The sequence below is a fragment of the Grammomys surdaster genome, unplaced genomic scaffold, assembly GCF_004785775.1.
Source record: "Grammomys surdaster isolate TR1022 unplaced genomic scaffold, NIH_TR_1.0 126028, whole genome shotgun sequence".
In the NCBI taxonomy this organism is placed as follows: Eukaryota; Metazoa; Chordata; class Mammalia; order Rodentia; family Muridae; genus Grammomys; species Grammomys surdaster.
This window is the reverse complement of record NW_021620841.1, coordinates 412,866-432,512: the sequence shown is the minus strand read 5'-3', so window position 1 is coordinate 432,512 and position 19,647 is coordinate 412,866.

The following is a 19,647-nucleotide window of genomic DNA, read 5'->3' as shown; positions in this document are numbered from 1 at the left end:
AGAAGATGATCTACTGGGCATTTCAAGTCTTTATTTCATACCCTTAGAGAAATGTCATCAGACCAACACCACCGTCACAGTGGGAATGGTGAGATTTACCGAGATGCAAGCTCATGGTCATTGATACCCAGCCTGATTAATCCAACAACAACAAAAGAAGAAAGCATTCCATCTAATAATTATAGTGATGAAGCCCTAAGAGCTGAAAATTAGGGTATTTTATTGTGTGTGTTTTTCCAGATGCAGTATAGACTGCTTTGCACATTGTCTGATATGACGTGGACAGTGAGTCCCAACCAGAGAAATAAAAGTGAAACCCAGATTCTGGTTTTAAATATTGATAAGTGACTCCTGTCCACATGTACAAGAATTGGAAATGCCTGGATGTTGCTAAGCATCTAATAATCATATACTAGCTAATTACATGTTTAAGTTATCAAATGTGTCTGTTTGGATACAGTGTAATCACCCTGCTGTATTTTCTATTATATCAAGGCTATCTCCTCTTTTTCACTCTGAAAGAGCTATCATCCAAAAACATGTATTTAAAAAGATCAAAAACAACCAGAGAAATACTTTTTTTTTCTTTTTGTTATTCAGGAAATAAAAAAATGGACAAGGTTGGTGATATGATTCAGTGGGCAAAGTCACTTGCTGTCAGGTTTTGGTGAGCTGATATAAACTTCTGGTCTCATATGATGAAATGAGAGAACTGACCTTAGAAATGTGTCATTTGACTTGTGTGTGAACATCTACATACACAGACACACAGATACAGGCACACAGATAAGACACACACACACACACAGATACACACACACACACAGATACATACACACACAGAGACACACATATGTAAAATACAAGCTTAGTCATTTAAAATGATTATTACAATTGTCTAGTAGCAATATTATATTTTACTATATTTATTTTACTAAACATAAATGTGTGTTTCTCTGGTACATGTATACATAATCATAATGTAAGGCAACTTCCTTTAGCATTATCTGCCCCATTATAAGATATGAAAACATGAAAATTTAAGAATTATTAGATTTTTCTGTTTAAGCTGAAATTTACATTTGTATAGTCTGTAATGTAGTAATTATGCAACTTTGGAATATAAATCACATAAAAATATTAGCACTGTTTTTAAAAAAAATCAATTTTGATGAGATATGGTGTTAATGTGAACCTCAGGCTAATCTCAAATTTCTGATCCTTCCATTTCAACCTTTAGATTATCTGAAGAACCAGCTATATCACTCTTGGACATATGTCCAAAAGATGGATCACCATAACACAAGGACACACGCTCCACTATGTTTTTAGCAGCCTTATTTGTAATAGCCAGAAGCTGAAAACAACCCAGATGACTCACAAGGGAAGAATGGATACAGAAAATGTGGTTCATTTACATGATGGAATACTATCCAGCTATTAAAAATAGTATATCATGAGCTTAGTAGGCAAATTGATGGAGCTAGAAAATATCATCCTGAGTAAGGTAACCCAGAACCACACGGACTTGCATGATATGAACTCACTAATAAGTGAATATTGGCCAAAAAGTACAGAATACCTAGGATAAAATACACAGAACAAATTCAAAGAATTTTAACAAGCAGAAAGGTGCAAGTGAGGATGCTTCAATCCTACTTAGTAGGGGGAAGAAAATAATCATGGGAGGCAGAGGGAGGGAGGGATTTGGGTGGTAGAGAGGAGGTGGGGAGGAGAAAAGAGGAAGAGCATTAGGGATGGAGGGCAGGACAGGAAAGAAGCTCAGAGAGCCTGTAGAATGAATGGAAATATGCAGGAGTGGGAAGAGGAGGGACTGTCTAGAAAGTACCAGAGACCTGGGCGGTAAGAAATTCTTGGGATTCATGAATGCCTGACATTCTGTTGGCATTTTAATGAAATGCTCAACAGCTGGAAGAAGGGGAGAAGGAATTTGAAGAGTCCATCTTCACTCGATAAACAGGGCCTCAAGTCGGAGGGATGAGGTTACCAATCCACAGTCAAATTTTCTGACCCACAACTGTTCCTGTCTAAAAGAACTGCATGGAAGAAATGGAGAAGAGACTGAGGGAAAGGAGATCCAGTGACAGGCCCAACTTAGGATCCATCTGGGGAAGCGGGATACCAAGGCCTGACACTATTACTGATGCTATGATGTGCTTACAGACAGGAGCCTAGCATGGCTGCCTTTAGAGGCACTAACAATAGCTGAATGAAACAGGGGCACCCAAACGTTGCACTGAAGTTAGGGACCCCGATGGTTGAATTAGAGGAAGGATGGAAGAAGCTGATGAGGAGGACTACCTCATAGGAAGACCAGCAGTCTCAACTAACGCAGATGCCTAGGAGGCCCCAGACACTGAGCCACCAACCAGGCAGCATACATGAGCTGGTCAGAGGCCCCTGACACATATATATAGGAGAGAACTGCCTGGTCTAGCCTCAGTTGGAGAAGATACACTTAAGTCTTGAGAGACTTGAGGCCCCAGAGAGAGGTGTGACCTCGTGGGGTGAGCATACACTTGGAGACAGAGGGGAGGAGGAATGGGATAAGGAACACTGGAAGGAGGACTGGGAGAGGAGACAACGGCTGGGTTGTAAATGATTAAAATAATAATAATAATAATAATAATAATAATAACAAATTATCCACCAGTGTGGATGTGTAAGAATCATATACTAGCTGTATAGGCTACTACTTTTGACAGTTCTTTTGTAAAACTATGCATTCGTTCACACAAGGTAACTTTCTACTTTTGTCTTTTATAGGGTTTCCAGTATTGTTACTTATGTGTACTAGAGATAGATTTTATCTAGAAGTGATGATTTTGTAATGGTCCAGGATTAGAACACTTTCTACTTCAGGACAAAATTTAAATATTATCTGTTTGCTGTGTCCAGAAAAGAACGCAGCATTTTCACATCTAAATTGCTAGACTCATAGGCATGAACCGCTATATTAAACTTTGGTAACTTTAAAAAAAATCGTTTTTCCAACAATTTTTAAGCATTTTGAAATTTATTTATAATTAAATAGGTAAGCAAGCGGAGGCAAGAAATATTTAAGATCTTACTCTAATTTTAATTGTGTGCTAAGCTGCCAAAATGGTGTTTTTAGTTGGAGAAACAAAAAAAAAGAAAGAAAGAAAAGAAAAATGAATAGAAAGAAAGAAAAAAATATCAATTGCTATTTTTCAAAGCATCATCAAAAACAGGATTTCATTAATACAGAATGATCCATTCCCTAGATATTTAGTAAACAGCTAGACACGTTTCCTCTAGTACTGTTCTAAATTCCTTAGGTAAGTATTCTTCTTTCATTTTCACAATACCACATTCTCAATTAACTTCACTTTTCCGGTAAGAAAATTAGTCCACTGGGAGACTAATGGACAGGAATGATGCCTGTAGCACCAATAAACTACAGAGCCCACATTCCAGCTTAGACAGGTTGGCTCCAGTGTACAAACTCTAAAACACCACCGTGTACCTTTTGTGGTGATTGAGACTATTAACCTAACAGTATCACAAGAAAGGAAAAAATACTTAAGTTTATATACATAATCCAACCAGAACATACTTTTATTTTTTATTACTACTTTTTTTGTTTTACAGTCTAGTCATTACTTCCCTTTCAGTGTGCCCTCCCAGGGTTCCTCATCCTATTTCACCTCCCTCCAGTCTCCAAGATGTCCCCAACCCCACCCCCATTGTTACCTCCACCAGGCTTTCCCACTCCCTGGGACCTCAAGACCACACCTTGGTCTTCCTTCTTCTTGAGCTTCATATGGTTTGTGAGTTGTATCTTGGATATTCTGAGCTTTTTATTTTTTCTAATATTCACTTATCAATGAGAGATGCCATGTGTGTTCTTTTGTGACTGAGGCAACCCAGTCACAAAAGACATCATACTTTTATGATGCAGACATTTTCAAAATTCAGGTTGCAAATTCTGTACCATTGTGTCAAATCTGTTGTTTTATCTGATTACCCGTATTGTATTGACAGACATTTCTCAAAGTATAGACTACTTAGATCAAGCTTTATAACTTAAAATTATTTTAATATCTCTTTCTGTAGACTGCAGCAATTAGTAAGCGTAGATGTGATTCTTAGCTGTAGAGATGGTGAAACGCTAATGAATGAACTGCATTAAAGGCAATGCATAAGAAAGCTTCTTTGTGAGATGCAGAATGGTATGCATCAGCATATTTCTAGGTTAAGGAGTCTGTGTTGTTCACTAGCAGATGCCTATTTAGCTGTGTGAAGTCTGAGACCACGACCGGAGTTTCATGACAAACTCTTAGAGTATTGTTATCCAACTAAGACAATTTTTTTTTTTACCCCCAGTTTTCAAAAGCAAGAGAAAAATCAGAATGAAACATTAAAATGATAAATTGTGTAATTAAATCTTTTATTTTGGTTATCGTTCTATTCTTGTAACGTTTTTATGCTTCCTTCCTTTTATGTCTCTCTGTTCTTTTCCTTTGACTCTCTACTCTGTACATCAACAAGAAGATGAGAATTAGATGTAATGGTTCCTAAATCAAGACATAACATGACTACTTTCCTGTCTACAGTTCACAATCCCCTACCATCATATCGTATTAGTAGATAATAAAGAAGATTGAAAGGTAAAGGAAGAAAAACGGCTGCTTATAGATTATATAAAAGTGCTTAGAAGAAGGAATTCAATAAATAGCGTAGAGTATTGAAATATCTGAGAAAAATATTAATTAAAATTGTCCTTGGATAATTGAAATATCATTATGGTTTTGAGCACATTTATAAACCTATAAAATGACAATAAAAATATTGTGAGTGTTAATGTTCTGAATAAAACTTAGCTGGTTATTTTTTCAGACCTTGCAAGGGTAGATTATTTCGTTTTCAATGGAATTATACTAGACCAATACAATTGTATCAAGATAGTTTAAAAGTTTACATTACAGATCACTAGGAGACATTATTAAGTCAACTTTGAGAGGTATAATTTTAGAAATATTCATTGGAAAGTTTCAACAAGCTTTTATCCTGAGACATTCATAGTCAACAAAATGTTCCTTACAGTAAAAGCTGATAGGATTGCCATTGTACACTTGATTCTAGTCAAAAGACCAATATGTAATGAGAATATTATTTTTTAAAATGGATAGCTTCATGCTATCTTTTAGAAAATTAATATCTACATTGTGGTATGAATTATATTTTTATGTCTCTGTCTCTTTTTAAAGATTTCAAAGAAATGAGATTGATTCCCTCATCTAAGGTATCATTCTGAGTGCATGCCATCTTAGCATATCTTAGTGCCCTCTAGTGTGCAGATATTAGCAACAGCATTCTGGGTTCTAAATTATGAAATTGTTTTAAAATGTAAAATTTTTTAACAATGTCAACTTTGAACCAATATCAAGTGAATAAAAGAATTTTAAGTTGAAAAGAAAAATTAGATCCAGATGTCAGTTCAAATGAAATAGAAAACCTGGTGAAGTGAAATTCCTTCTCTTTCCCATTAAATAACCTGGCCTTCATTTGCCTAAATGCCAAGCAGGGTATACTATTTACATATATCCACCCCCTTGTTTCAGAAATTCAGACAAACTAACATTTGGTTGCTACTGGAATTCCCATGATTTCTCCAGTTTGAAGTTCAATTTAATATACTTAACACTAGAGTATCTCTGCATCAGCTTCTCCCCTCCAACGCATTGATACATTTAATCTGTAGTAGAACAGGAGCATAAAGCCTCCCCTGTCATTCTTAAAGAGATCATTTCTAAAACAATGATGAGATACTAAGAACCGAGTACTAAAAATAATTTACACAGGATTCAATCCCCTCCCCAGAAGTTGAAATGAGATTTGCAAAATCATTAGAGAGGCACTTTTAAATTTATCTTTAAATCCAGTGATAGGACCACTAACAAGGTTGGAATTAACCATTCTTATCTAGTAATGGTCAGTAATAAACAAGAGAAGCACATCATGCAGTTAAGGAATACTACATTTCTGTAGGGAATCTGTGGCTTTTAATTAGAATATAATCAATGGGTGACCATAGTGTAACTGTTTTGGTTTATAATCTAGAGAAATCTCTCGGTGCTGACTGACTGTATCACCATCTCTATCAGTTATTCACTGAAAAGTGACTGTGAATTGAATTGAATGATTCCAAACTAGTTTGCGGTTTTTGATATCATAAACAGTTCACTAAAGATCAGGAACAATTTTTGAATATCCCAGGGCATCCAAAACTTCAGAAATAATATTTTACTTGGCAATGCTTATTCTTGGTGTGTATGGACAAGGTTGTCTGTTAAATTCATACAGAATTATTTTGTCTTTGCGTTTTGGCAAGACTCCTATGTGTTTCCTCTGTGTAACCATCTATTCTCGGATATGTGGATTATTAGAGACCACATCCATAAATACTTTGAGTACAATAATACAGAGTAATCTGCTCTGGTTTAGCATCTACCAGAACAAGGTATCTCATTGCATACCTTTGCTGTTTTGGTATATTTTACTTTTCAAAAAGTTGAAATGAACACTTTTGTTTATCCATAGGAGAAATCAAAAAGATGAGAACAAAATTATCAAGGGTTAGCACCAGTAATAGATTCTTTGGGCTTGTAACAGTGTTTTCTAAAATATTGTCTTTTTGTTGTGGTGGTGGTTTTTTTTTTGGGGGGGGAGTTGCTTTCTTTCTTTCTTTCTTTCTTTGCTTGTTTGCTTTTCAAGACAGGGTTTCTCTGTATAGCCCTGACTGTCCTGAAACTCACTCTGTATACTAGGATGGCCTCAAACTCAGAAATCTGCCCACCGTTGCCTCCCAAGTGCTGGGATTAAAGGTATGCACCACCACTGCCTGGCTCTAGAATATTTTCTTACATTATTCCTGATGGCAACAGAAAATTTACAGGGTTTCAAGTCCTTTGGCGAAAACAACTAAAGTATAAATAAACTAAGCAGCTTGACAATAGTTGTGCAGCTTTCAACTTATAGAACTGGGGCTGACTTCTAAGTTTGTTCTACTAGTGAGGATGGAGGGAAGTAATAACTGGAACATGACAGAACTTCTAACTTTCATCTCCAAGAAGAGTACATCATTTTTTCTCTTCATGAACTCAAACTCACATTGTGAGAAATTCCCGAAATGAATGTGGGTAGACATTAGGTGGAAAACCCCACTGGATTGATGACTAGAGTTTATACCAGTCTAGGGCTTATAGACATGCAGTGATGCAAATGCCAAAGTATGGCGTGATGCTGCAGTTCCTAAGGAAATGCTTATCTTATAGAAGAGTTAGACTAATGTAAGCACTGGGGGATCAAAAATGAATAATGATTTAAACCCTGGGAGCTCTGGTTAGTCGGTATTGTTGCTCTTCCCATGGGGTCACACACCCCTTCAGCTCCTTCAGTCTTCTTTGTAACTCCTCTACTGGGAACTCCTTGATCAGTTCAATGGTTAGCTGTGAGCATCCACCTCTGTATATGTCAGTCTCTGGCAGAGCCTCTAAGGAGACGGCTATTTCAGGCTCCTGTCAGGATGCACTTCATGGCATCAACATCAGCATCTGCCTTTGGTGACTGCACATGGGATGGATACCAGCCTGGGACACACAGGGAGGACCCATGGCTCCAGCTGTATATGTAGGGGAGGATGACCTTGTCGGGTATAAGTGTGACCAAGGAAGTCCTTGGTCCAGTGAAGGTTGGACACCCCAGTGTGGGGGAATTTGACCACCAGGAGGTGGGAGTGGGTTCATGGGTGGTGGCACATCCTCCTTGAAGCAGGATGGGGGGGGGAGATGGGATAGGGGGTGTCTGGGAGGGAGAATGTGGAAAGAGGATAACACCTGAAATGTAAATAAATAAAATATCCAATAAAAATGAATAATGAGAAAGAAGAGGACATTATAAAAATTTATTTCTCAAACACAGAATAAATGTTGTGAATCACTGTCTAAACACTTTCCAGAGTCCTGGTCTAACCTGCAACCCTGCAGATTGCTTTCATTTTGTAGAAAGAGGCATAATGTTATCTCTAGTCTCCCATAGGAAGTTAGTGTATTATGCTTGAGCCAAAGCCTCTCCTATATAATTTTCTCCTCTATTTTGCCTCAAATTATCAGTGTTTGCCTTTTAATTGCCTGTCACAAGAAGCCTTTGGAACCTCATGGTTCACGGTGGACCACATCTTTTTAATTTTCTACACTCTTTGGATTTGCTTCTCCTAACTCTCATTCCTGTGTTTTGTAACATTTTCCCAACATAATGTTTTTTATCAATTATTTGAGAGTTTCACAGAATGCACCCTGATCACACTTCCCATTCCTCCCAATTTCCCTCCTGCTTTTGTACACTAACCCTCGGAAAGACAAAACAAAAAGAAAATAAATGAAAAAAAAAACCTACCAAATCCATATGTGCTGCCTACATACTCACTGGAGCGTAGTCCCAGTGACCAGGCCCCTAAAGAAAACTGACAGAATCCTTCCCCTCTCCCTGCCAGAAGCCATCAACTGAGAAGAGCTACACTTCAGCATCTTTATCACAATTTTTAAGGACTCTCTTCGATAGCTTCATGTCTGAACATTTTTGTTTTCTTTTATTGAGGATAGCGAGGGAATTTGGCACAGAAGCCTTGAATATCTCTCATTCTCAGTCATTGAGTCTCCATTCCTTCATCCCACTGCTAGAGAGGCTTCCTTGACCATAGCAGCTGTCGATGTTGTGGGCATCAACATAATGTTTAGTGGCTGCTTGGTTCATCGACAGCAGTGTGGTAGCTGGCAGAATCCCAGATCTCAGATCTCAAAATGGTTTCTGGTGGCAGAAGGTATTACGGACATCAACATGACCCCCATTGGCAACTCACATCATGGACATCAACAAAGTATCTGGCAGCATCCCAGGGCTCAGATCTCAACATGGTTTCTGATGGCATCAGGAATCTCAGACATTAACATGGCCTCCAGTGGCAAGTATCAAGCAAGTCTTTCAAGAAGACACAAACCCAAAAATGAGCCATTCTTTATCATGGATATCCTGCCCTTGTTCAGGGTCAGGCTGCCGATGCTTTGCTCGCTCCAACATGGCAAACAGTGCAAGCTGCTGCTGCATTAAAGTGCCTGGCCTGTGGGCCAAGCAGAGGCATGGTTTGGGTAGCACTGGGACAAGAGGCAGGGCACGGTCCATTCTGCCATCCATTTTCAAAATCGATAGTGTAACTTTTTATATGGTTGTCTCCTGAACACACTGTAAATTCAGGGAAGGAAGATTGTGTATCTATGTACATAATAAGCATTCCACTGCCTATTTTTATGTTAAATGAGTGAACTACTCTCAGCTTGCATGTCTTACATGTATAATAGATCATAAAGTACAATTTCAATCTAGATGAAAATTTTTGTTAATTTAGAGATTATCTGGTCAGGGTCAAAATGATGAGCTTGAAACAGTTGTTCTTTAAGAATTCAATGTAGTCACAGAAATAAACAACTTGAAATACAATTTTAAGTATATAAATTTTGTCAAGACTATATAAAATTATTGAATTGTTCTTAAATTATTTCTTTTTTTCTTCAAAATACAAACATTGGGCTTTCATAAACCCATTAATACTTTCAAAATCATTACCATTTTATTAATTTGTACTTTCTTCAGGTGGTCAAAGTATAAACCTCCAGCCCATATACAAATATATAATCTAAAACATCTAGATTCAAAGAATTTCAAACGTTAAGAGGTTAGCATTCTACACATGAAGAGAAAAAATTTCTGATGAGATAACTTTATATAAATCACATCAAGTCTTATAAATGTTCCACAATGTATACAATTGAATATGTATGAGGTAATGTATATACATGTACATTTTGAATGGGTGGGTGGTTAGACTGAAACTACAGATACACTGGACAATTTGGTATGTGTTTTTTTTCAATACATATTTAACCAGTTTGTAAAGAAACGAAGATCTGAAGATATCTTTGGCTTTGAATCTCTCAAAAATATATTTAGCATCTATGCCTGTCAAAACAGGAGTCTATATCTAAATTGGTCCCACCTAATTTATTCTTCATGGAAGTCATTTTGCAAAAAATTATTCAATATCTATTTATATTTATAAACCGTTAAATGTAAAATGCAATAAAGTAATTGCCCTCTCCTGCACATTACACATATTGACAGTGTTTCATTTTTAGCTATTCAAGAATAAATCATGCTTGCTTTTATCTTCAAATGAGGATTGAAAATATTTTTGAGACTCAAAGGCAAAAAGAAAATATTCTGACTTTTACTGACAGTGAAGGATACATTGATTAGATCCTAATAATAAGTATTGGTGTTCAATGGGCTAGCTACATGGAAGAGGCATCAAATAATGAAGTATGTACTGTCAGGACTTAAGAAGACAGGGATTTATTTTACTGTGTTACAAGAATTCTCTGCACAGAAGCAGCTCAGTAATTGCACAGCTGCCAGAAGCGTCTGCTCCCCTCCTGACTGCATAATTTTACTCTATGGATTTTCCTTTCAGCTTACAGCCTGGCTGCATAAGTAGAGACAGTGTTCCTATATATTCTGCAAAAAAAAATGAAGGTCAATATGCACAAACAAAATTTTCATAGTATATTTTTCCTTTTTTCCCCTGAGGAATGATGGTTCTCCTTGAAGCTTTACATTGATGCATGCAACGATTATGTTTAAAAGAAACTATTTTAATTATATTGAAGCATTTATATTAAAAATCAAATAATGGAAAAAAACCTTAAACATGAATATTACCTTGTCCAAATCTCAATGTGTACCACTGTTTTTATAGACTTTTATCTAATCTCTCTCTTTCTCTCTCGTTCCTCACTCCCTCTCTTTCCCTAAACCCCATATTTTCTTCAACTTCAGATATTAAAGAAAAAGAAATGAGATTAACCTTTGACATCATACTATAGGACATTTCTACTTCATTTAATAGTCTTTCTTTCTCTTCCTTCCTTCCTTCCTTCTTTTCTTCCTTCCTTCATTCCTTTCTTTCTTTCTTTCTTTCTTTCTTTCTTTCTTTTTTCTTGCTTCCTTTCTTTTTTTCTTTTTTATTCACTTAATGAATTTCCAACACACTTTCCTCAGAGACTCACCAGAATCTCTTTAGTATGTGTGTATTTCTGTTAGTAAAAGTTACCATAAATTATGATTTTTCTTATGTAAAAAATTATTTATGACATGATACTATGTCATATATCTCATTCATAATATTAATCTCACATATAGAACATTTTATATGAAATTATGTAAATAGCAAACATAATATACAAGGATTCCTAATATGCATTTGAGAAATTGTATTACCAAATTTTCATTAAGTTTTCATATATGCTTGCTATATGCCCATTGTGTGTCACTGTTTTAGGTCATATGTATATAGTTCTGAATAAAAATTTTAATATCTTCTAAGGATTGCAAGAAAGGGCAATTATTAAATTGTACATCACTTAGGCAGACAAAAGGAGAGTAAATTAAAATCATAACGGAGCACAGGGATGGTTTTGAGCAGGGATATAATGAGAGTTTTTTTTTTTCTTTAAATAAGGACAAAATGAAGTAGGCAGCACTGAGACAATACACAGAAATAAAAACTTGAAATGTTTAAAATTGGTGTTGTGGCCCAAGGAAGATGTTTAAGATAGGGAAACTGTGAGAAATACCCAAGCAACATATGACCAATCTGATAAATGAAAAAAGCAAAGTGTGATACCAGCAGGTAAGGTTAGAGTAAAAAAAAAAAAAATGTGGGGGTGGGGAATGATGGACAGCAGATGGAACTCTACAATTGAAATAAAGGGAGCACTCATATAAAATCTGGTTGACTATTATGAGCACTTGACCTTCCAGTCCAAGTGAATCAGCATGTTGTTGAGGGCTCCGAGTTAAAGAATGACTTGCTCACCCCAGCATCAAAAGAGTTACATTCTTCGCATGCTAAGAAGAGAGTGATGGTGGATAAATGGTGAAATGGAAATTCATCAAGAATCTGTTATAATAACCCAAATGAAGTATTATAACTTAATTTTTCAATGATTTATTTATGGTTTCCTTTTCCATTACTCTTCTAGTTATTCCCCAGATCCCCTTCCACCTGAATCTACTCATTTTCTGTCTCACACTAAAAACTAAACAGGTCTCTAAGAGATAATAATACAGTACAATGCAATACAATACAGTACAGTACAATACAATACATAAGTCAAAACAAAAACTAACACATTTAATATGAGGGAATAGGGAAAAACACACAAACATACCAAAAAAGGCCAAAGAAAGGCACAAAATCAGATATAGATGCAGAGAACTTTTGCACAGTCAACCATCCCACAATAAACACTCAACTGAAATATATAATGTACACTCAAAGGACATGTGTGGTAAAAATATATATAGAAAAAATAAGCAAAATAAAATGATTAAAAACAAATAACAAACAAACAAAACTGACATGATGACATTATGGAACAATGAACCTCCAAAGATGCTATTGAGTTCATTTTATGTTGGTCATCTACTTCTGGGCATAAAGTATATCTTAAAAGTAGTTTATTTTCCAAATGAGATTTCATTTTAAAAAGAAACTAAATTTTTGTTTGAAAGTTGCTATCAATTGGAGATAGTGTCTGGCCTAGAAATGGAGCATAACTTTTCCTTTCATCTCGAGGAGTATTAACCTCATGGGAAAAGAGAGGAAAGGAAGCGGTGAACATGAAGTGAATTATGAAAGTATTTCAAAGAATTGTAGCAGATAGAATTGCTAAATTATAAATGTGCTATGAGAATAGATGTGTAGTACAAGGTTTCATATTTATTCTGGATCTCTATTTGAGACATTGAACGGTGCTGTGATCTACAGAGATGTGAAAGACACTGAGCAAAGCAGGAATAGATCTTAATGTGCTGGTGTGTGAACTTTTCCTGGGTTTATGCCAACGACTTTCTATTCATCCCCAGAAGAGCACCAACAACAGATGAGAGCAACAATGTCACTGAAGTACATGCTGAAACAGAGCTCACTGGTGTTACTGAGAAGACTGTGCATGATGCAAGGGTAGCACCATCTCCAAAAAAGCTCATTCCAACCTGGATGGTGAGAAAACTAAATTAAGGAAGATTTATATGCCAGTTCTTCTCCTGTGTGTTAAATTTGATATGTATGGAATCCTACAGCCTTCTTGTGGGAACATCTGACTAAAAAATCTATGCAACAACTTCTCAAAATAGTTGAAGAAAGAACATTCTAGAAAAATTATTTTTTCATGAATACAGAACAATATACTGGTCATTTATAAAATCTCAATTATATCAATGATAGTCTTAAGCCCCCAAATCTCTTCATTCCATGTATATGTTTCTCTCAGAAGAACTATTCTGAATCCTCAATTAGAATATAACTAGAAAAAGAGTTGAGGATACTATAAAATATGTTGATGCATCCATGCTAGGAACTGTTTGTTACATATAAATAATTGTGTGGCTTACAATTCATTATTCATTAACACTCTGCAAACTTTAAGTCAACTCATGAAGTTGGAAAAGTACACATCAAGTTCTTTCTTATTATCAAGTGCTGTGTAAAGGAGATGAAAATATGACCCGACCAGTAAGAGTAGGTTCTACCTACCCTTCCAGAATACACAAATTCAGTTCCCAGTGCCCAAGTAGCTCACAAGAACATCCAACTCTAATAATATCTCCAACTCTAATTAATAGAAATTCTCTACTGTGTGCAACTCCACTCATGTGCTCTCTCTTCCTCTCTCTGTCTCTCCCTGTCTCTGTCTCTCTGTCTTTCTCTCTGTCTTTCTCTCTGTCTCTGTCTCTCTCTCTGTCTCTCTGTCTCTGTCTCTGTCTCTCTCTCTCTCTCTCTCTCTCTCTCTCTCTCTCACAAACACACACACACACACACACAATTTAAAGTAATTCTTCTTTAAAAGATGCTCTGTGGGAGTCCACTTAAAACGCATCAGCATATGTGACTAGTGGTACATTCTGAGTGTTTTTACAGCTCCAAATTTCATAAGATGAAATTCTGCTCCCCAAGGTCCTGGAATTATGAGGTGGGGCTTTTAGGAGTTAATTTAGAGTGAGGAGCTAAGAACAGAATTGGATCCTTTATAAAAGAGCTCACTTACACTTCAGATGTGTGAGGATACAAAAACAGATAGCTTCGCTGAATCAGTTTAACCATGTGTGATGTATGGTACAGCATATTAAACAGCCCCAAGAAATAATGCATGATGTAGGTCCTTTCCCTTTAGTATCAATGGAAGGAAGAATGAGGGAGAACTACAGTTATAAGACAAACATTTACAAAATCTCAAAAAAAATCCGGCTTTATTATTTTTAAATAGGTTTTACATCATGAACTGAGACAGACTGAAGTTTTAACTGGACAACTCCATTTTTAGATACCCCTTACAGAATCTTATCTCTTGTCATTCACTTATTCTCTCTCCCTTTTCTCGGTGTGACTTACATAGTCCATGACTCTTTTAACACCCTTTCATGTTGATAATCAGACCATAAAAATCAGTACTGCCATGTGTGAAAATGACATACATTTTAAAGTTTCTGCTCAAATATGATATATATAGTGGGAAAAGTACGCCTAAGTTACTATTGCTACTTAAGGAACCCAATCTAAGTACAACAATAACATTTATTGTAACTTTACAATATGTTTATCTAAATTTTTAACTCAGTTTTGAGGGTATATCTTTATGAGCATAGTGTTTGCCTCACTGGATATCTATTTAAGGAAATAAAGAATATATTAATACATCAGGCATTTAGCAATCATATATTGTCACTTTGCTAGAGTATGTTTGACTTCCAGAGGACAAATACAAACCTGTATTCTATTGATAACTATTGACTTCCTGAAGGTTCTTACTACAAGAGATGTCATCAATATCCTAAAATACTGAAATAATTTAAAACCTACATTAAACTATACTATTTTAATGTTAGGCTACTTTTTGTAACATAGCAACATTTTATACCATAGTATCTTCCCATGTCATAACACTCTATACTTAAAGTGCCATTAACAGAAATGATACAGTTCTCGAACTGTTAATTCTGTTAACTGTATGTTTATGTAATTCCTTTTTACAGTAATTCATTGGGTTTTTTAAATTTCTGAAAGTAACTGTGGCTACAGTGAAGTAGGTAAATGTCTTTTTTTCTGAAATTTTTATTTCACTTATTAGCATTCAAGTTGTATATGGTCCTGGTACTTGTATGTGCATGTGGTATGAGAACTGGGTGTTCTGTCTTTGACTCATTAGGATGTAAACTGTTGTATAATGCCTAATGCTATCTGTTGAGCTCTGAAAATTTAAGTTGTACAGAGAAGGCCTCCTAGTTTATTTGGTGAAGGCATCCAAATTCCTAGAAATAGAGTAAATGGAAAAGCTGTGTCTAGAATTATTCATCATTCAATACTTGCACAAAGTGATATGGTTGTGAGTAATGAAGGTTCCAAAGATGGGGGAAAAGGAAATCTTTGTGAATATCTGTCTGATCCTATTAGTAAGCAAAGCTAAGATGATCATGACCTTAAGAATTCTCAATAATGCACTTTATGTTCCTCTGGAGTGTCCTGAAAGCTTAAAAGATCCTAATAATTCCCATGAGAAAGGATACAGCTAAGAAATTAAGGTCTTTCCAATATGCTGCATAGAAAAGAATGAAGATTAAAGCTAAACTTGGTTCCATTTTTCTTACTTATTTGTTTTTTTCCCCTTTTTGCCCCACAAACTTCACATTTCCCCATGATTTAATCAGATTTTTATGCACTCTTTTGGAAACAGTTTACATTTTAAAGGCTTAAATTAGCCCCCAGAAATAACTGAGGAAATTACTTACTGGAAATATGCACATAATAAAAAACTTAAACCAGAGTTTAATATAAATTGACTCAGAAATAGAGTTTGTATATTTAAAAACCAACCAGCAGTCTTCCTATGCTAAGAAGTAGATTGTCTGAGCAGAGTTCTAGGCATTTTAGAAGGGGATTAAGATACCTCTAAAGAAACTTAAGAAAGGGAAAAAAACCATTTCAAACTTGGATTCTTTTATACTTACAAGTAAATTTAGATAAACATATCTATCAGTTTAAAAATGTAGTAAATTACCAATAAATAAGAATGTGAATGCTGTTTTATTAACAAGAAAAGCACCACCAAAATCTAGGTTTTAGTATCTTGCAGTTTTGTACATTATTGATGGTACTTTAAAATTTCCTTTTTTAAATTTCTTTATTTCTTCCTATCTCTTCCTATCATCACTTCTGCTGTTACTAACTAGTAACTGATAATAAGTGATATTGAATTGCTTCTATTCTTAGGGGAAAAAATAAGGATGTCTTTTCTCCACTGGCTTTAGTCACAGTTCAAATTCATTAAGATTTAAGCAATTGTTTCTTCCTCTCTCTAATAAATCATTTAAAGTAAGAAGCCCAAGGAAAACAAATTATGAGCCTCTATCATTAGTTCTTCAACTTTCTCTTTGATTTTCCCTCTTTGTTGCCTCAGTCACCAGGATCCTGATTACCTCCCCCACACCCACTGAAAAGTTTAAGAAAGAGTTCTAAAAGGATTGGGTCCATCTCTGGAGGATGCTTCAAATTTTCTGTCCCCTTTGTTTGTTTTGTTTTGTTTTTTGTTTGTTTGCTTTTGGGTCTTTTTTGTTTTGTTTTTTGTTTGTTTGTTTGATTGACTGTTCTGTTTTACTTTATATTCTTATGAAAAAAATTTTAATCACAAGCTCTTTCTCTTCCAATTTGTTTTTATCTCTCTGTCTCTTTTCCTCTCTCTTTCCCTCTACATCCCTCCTCACCAGTGAGCATAGCTGTATGTCTGTGTATAGATGTATGTGTTTGGGACTTTTGAGTGATGACATCAGTGTTATTGTTGCCTTGTTTGTTTTTGCTTTTTGGCAGAGCCTCAGTATATCACTCCGATTGTCCTGAAACGTGCTATGAAAACAATGTTGATTGAAGATTTGAATTGGCTCACTAGAGTCTACACTGTGGAAGTGTAGAATTGACCTCTGTATGTAGTCCTCCAGTGTTCACTTGTATGGATGTGAGGACACCCACAAATGAATGTAAAAAGTTTTTCTTTTAAAGTGGACAATTTGTTTACTATTCAGTCTTTGATGATAATGTATCCTGTTTTCCTCACTGATGGTGATATTCCTTCGGGGCCTTTCATAGATTGTGGAACCATGAAAGGATAGTATAGTTTCTGGTGGAGCACTGGCTAGAGATGGCCAGAGACCCAACAGGTATCCCTGAAAGGGATGGCATACATTTTGCCATGCTTCCAGACTCCAGGCTCCTGACACAAGGCCAAAGACCTCCATTGATCAGCACCTTTCAGTCACGTGGGGCAGTACCCCTAACAGCCCCTCCACAGGTATCACTGCAGGCCACAGAGCCTCAAGAGATCTCCATATTAATGAGATACCTAAAGGCCAGAGGGTGTAGCCAAGTAAGCATTCCTTCCCAGACCCTCCTCCTTATAAAGGGTATCTAACCTCAGGCCATCCCTGAGGACATCGGGTATAGCTACATCCATTTTCTACCATGACAATAAACCTTTTAAAACCATAGACTTCCTTGTGTCTTTGGACCCACCATGGAGAAACATGGAGAAGGTCTTCAACTATTGACCTGCCGTCTAATCTCCTGTGGAAGAGCTCTCTGCGTTCTGCCATGGAGGCCTGCCAACACAAGCAAGCTAGCCGAGCCAGCCTTGATCCAGCCAAGTAGGTCACTGTGACCGAGAATTTCTCCCCACCACCGGAGCTTCTCTCCTTCACCCCTCTTGGCTGCGGGCCAGTCCAGCCCTTATGCCCCAATGTCTTAGTTGTTCCGTGGCTCTCAGTGGTGTCTGGGAGCCTAAGGACAAAGACCATCTGTCCCTTGGTCAGCTGCTTCTGCCCCAAAACCCCCAACCCAGGAGCTCTGCCGCTCAGGACTTCAGGCTGAGACCTCTCCATGCCAGGGCAGAGCCCTGCTGTTTCTCATAGCCCAGTGTCCGCCCAGTGCCTAGTGGAGTAAACTCAGTCAAATTCCCATGCTTCTGCTCTGTGAGCTGCAGTTCCAGACACCTGGGGCAGCAGACACACGGGATCCACAACTCAGCCCAACAGGACCCACGCCCACGCATGAGCTATAGCCCCTCCCCCGCAATAAATGATTCTTATTATAGTCTAGAAATTTGTGTTGTGTGCACTGTTGTGAAACTTCATTATGAAAGTATGTTGAACTCTGCGAATAATTTTGTATAATTTTCTTATCTATGCTAAGGTGACATTTTTTAGATTTTTATCTTCATTCTGTTTATTCAGAATACTACAGTGTCATTCTGGCAAACTTGCTCGTATTAGCAAAACTGGCATTTTAGGAAAAAAAAATCTTACTTTGCCATGGTGGATACCTAAACAGTTTTGAATAGAGATTTCAAAGATTCTATCAAAATATTTTCTACAATTTCACAACTAGGATTTGTACTCAATGTAAGTGAAATCTGTGCCTTTTTGATCTAGGTGTACATTGTGATCTATTGATACTTATCCAAAATAGTCAATATTTAATTATTATACATTAATAAATAAATGAATAAAATAATTTTACTATAATGTGTTTAATATTATATCCTTTAACCTCAATAAAAGAGGTACTACACCATAAGCAATATAGAGTAATCAACACAGAAACAAATTTCCTATATATTAATGTGGAATCTATGAAGGATTTAAATGCAGAAACACAGAGCCAAATATTATTATAAAGCTAATAATGGGTAGGAAATAAAAAGGTCAAAGCACAAAAGAATGATACTTATGAATAAATTTAGAGGTTCAAGATAGCCTGGTATCCTTATCATTAACAATATTGAATTTTAGGCTGAAATTTTGCTAGCTAGTAACCTAGGAAATGGTCTTGTATGAAAACTACTTCCAAAGTTAAAAGAGGGGTCAGGAGCTGTCATTTCTTTTCTCATGTTGAATTGACTCAGCCTATTAGACCAGCTCTGGAAAATGCTAGCTAAAAATAAAAGACATATCTACTGAGACCTCTGAAATATGAGACTAATTTTAGGTCTAACAATCAACTTCAGATCAAAGCAGTTTGAAAGCAGCCTTCATATACCTAGGGATTGTACAGAGCAACATATTAACAGGAGAATATTTGTGTATATTTCAAACAGTTTCATATGACTCAAAACAACATTGTAGAAAAGGCACCTGAAGTGTCCCTTGATGGGATTTTTATATAAAATGTAATCAGATAGACAGAATAATGATAAGAGCACCTAGATTAAATGAACCCAAATGTCATTCTTTGACGTAGCTTCTAGATAAGTGCTATAAAGTGTGCATACAGAGGTGGGGAGCAGGCGTGTTGAGGAAATCAAAACACTGTTAATAAATATTGCTTTATATGAAATATAAGATGGGGCATCTCCCATCTAAGAAATTTGGATGTATTTATTCACCACAGAACTTGTTTTCATTTTCAACTTATTACATCTATGTTGCTCAATAGCCAAAGTATACTTC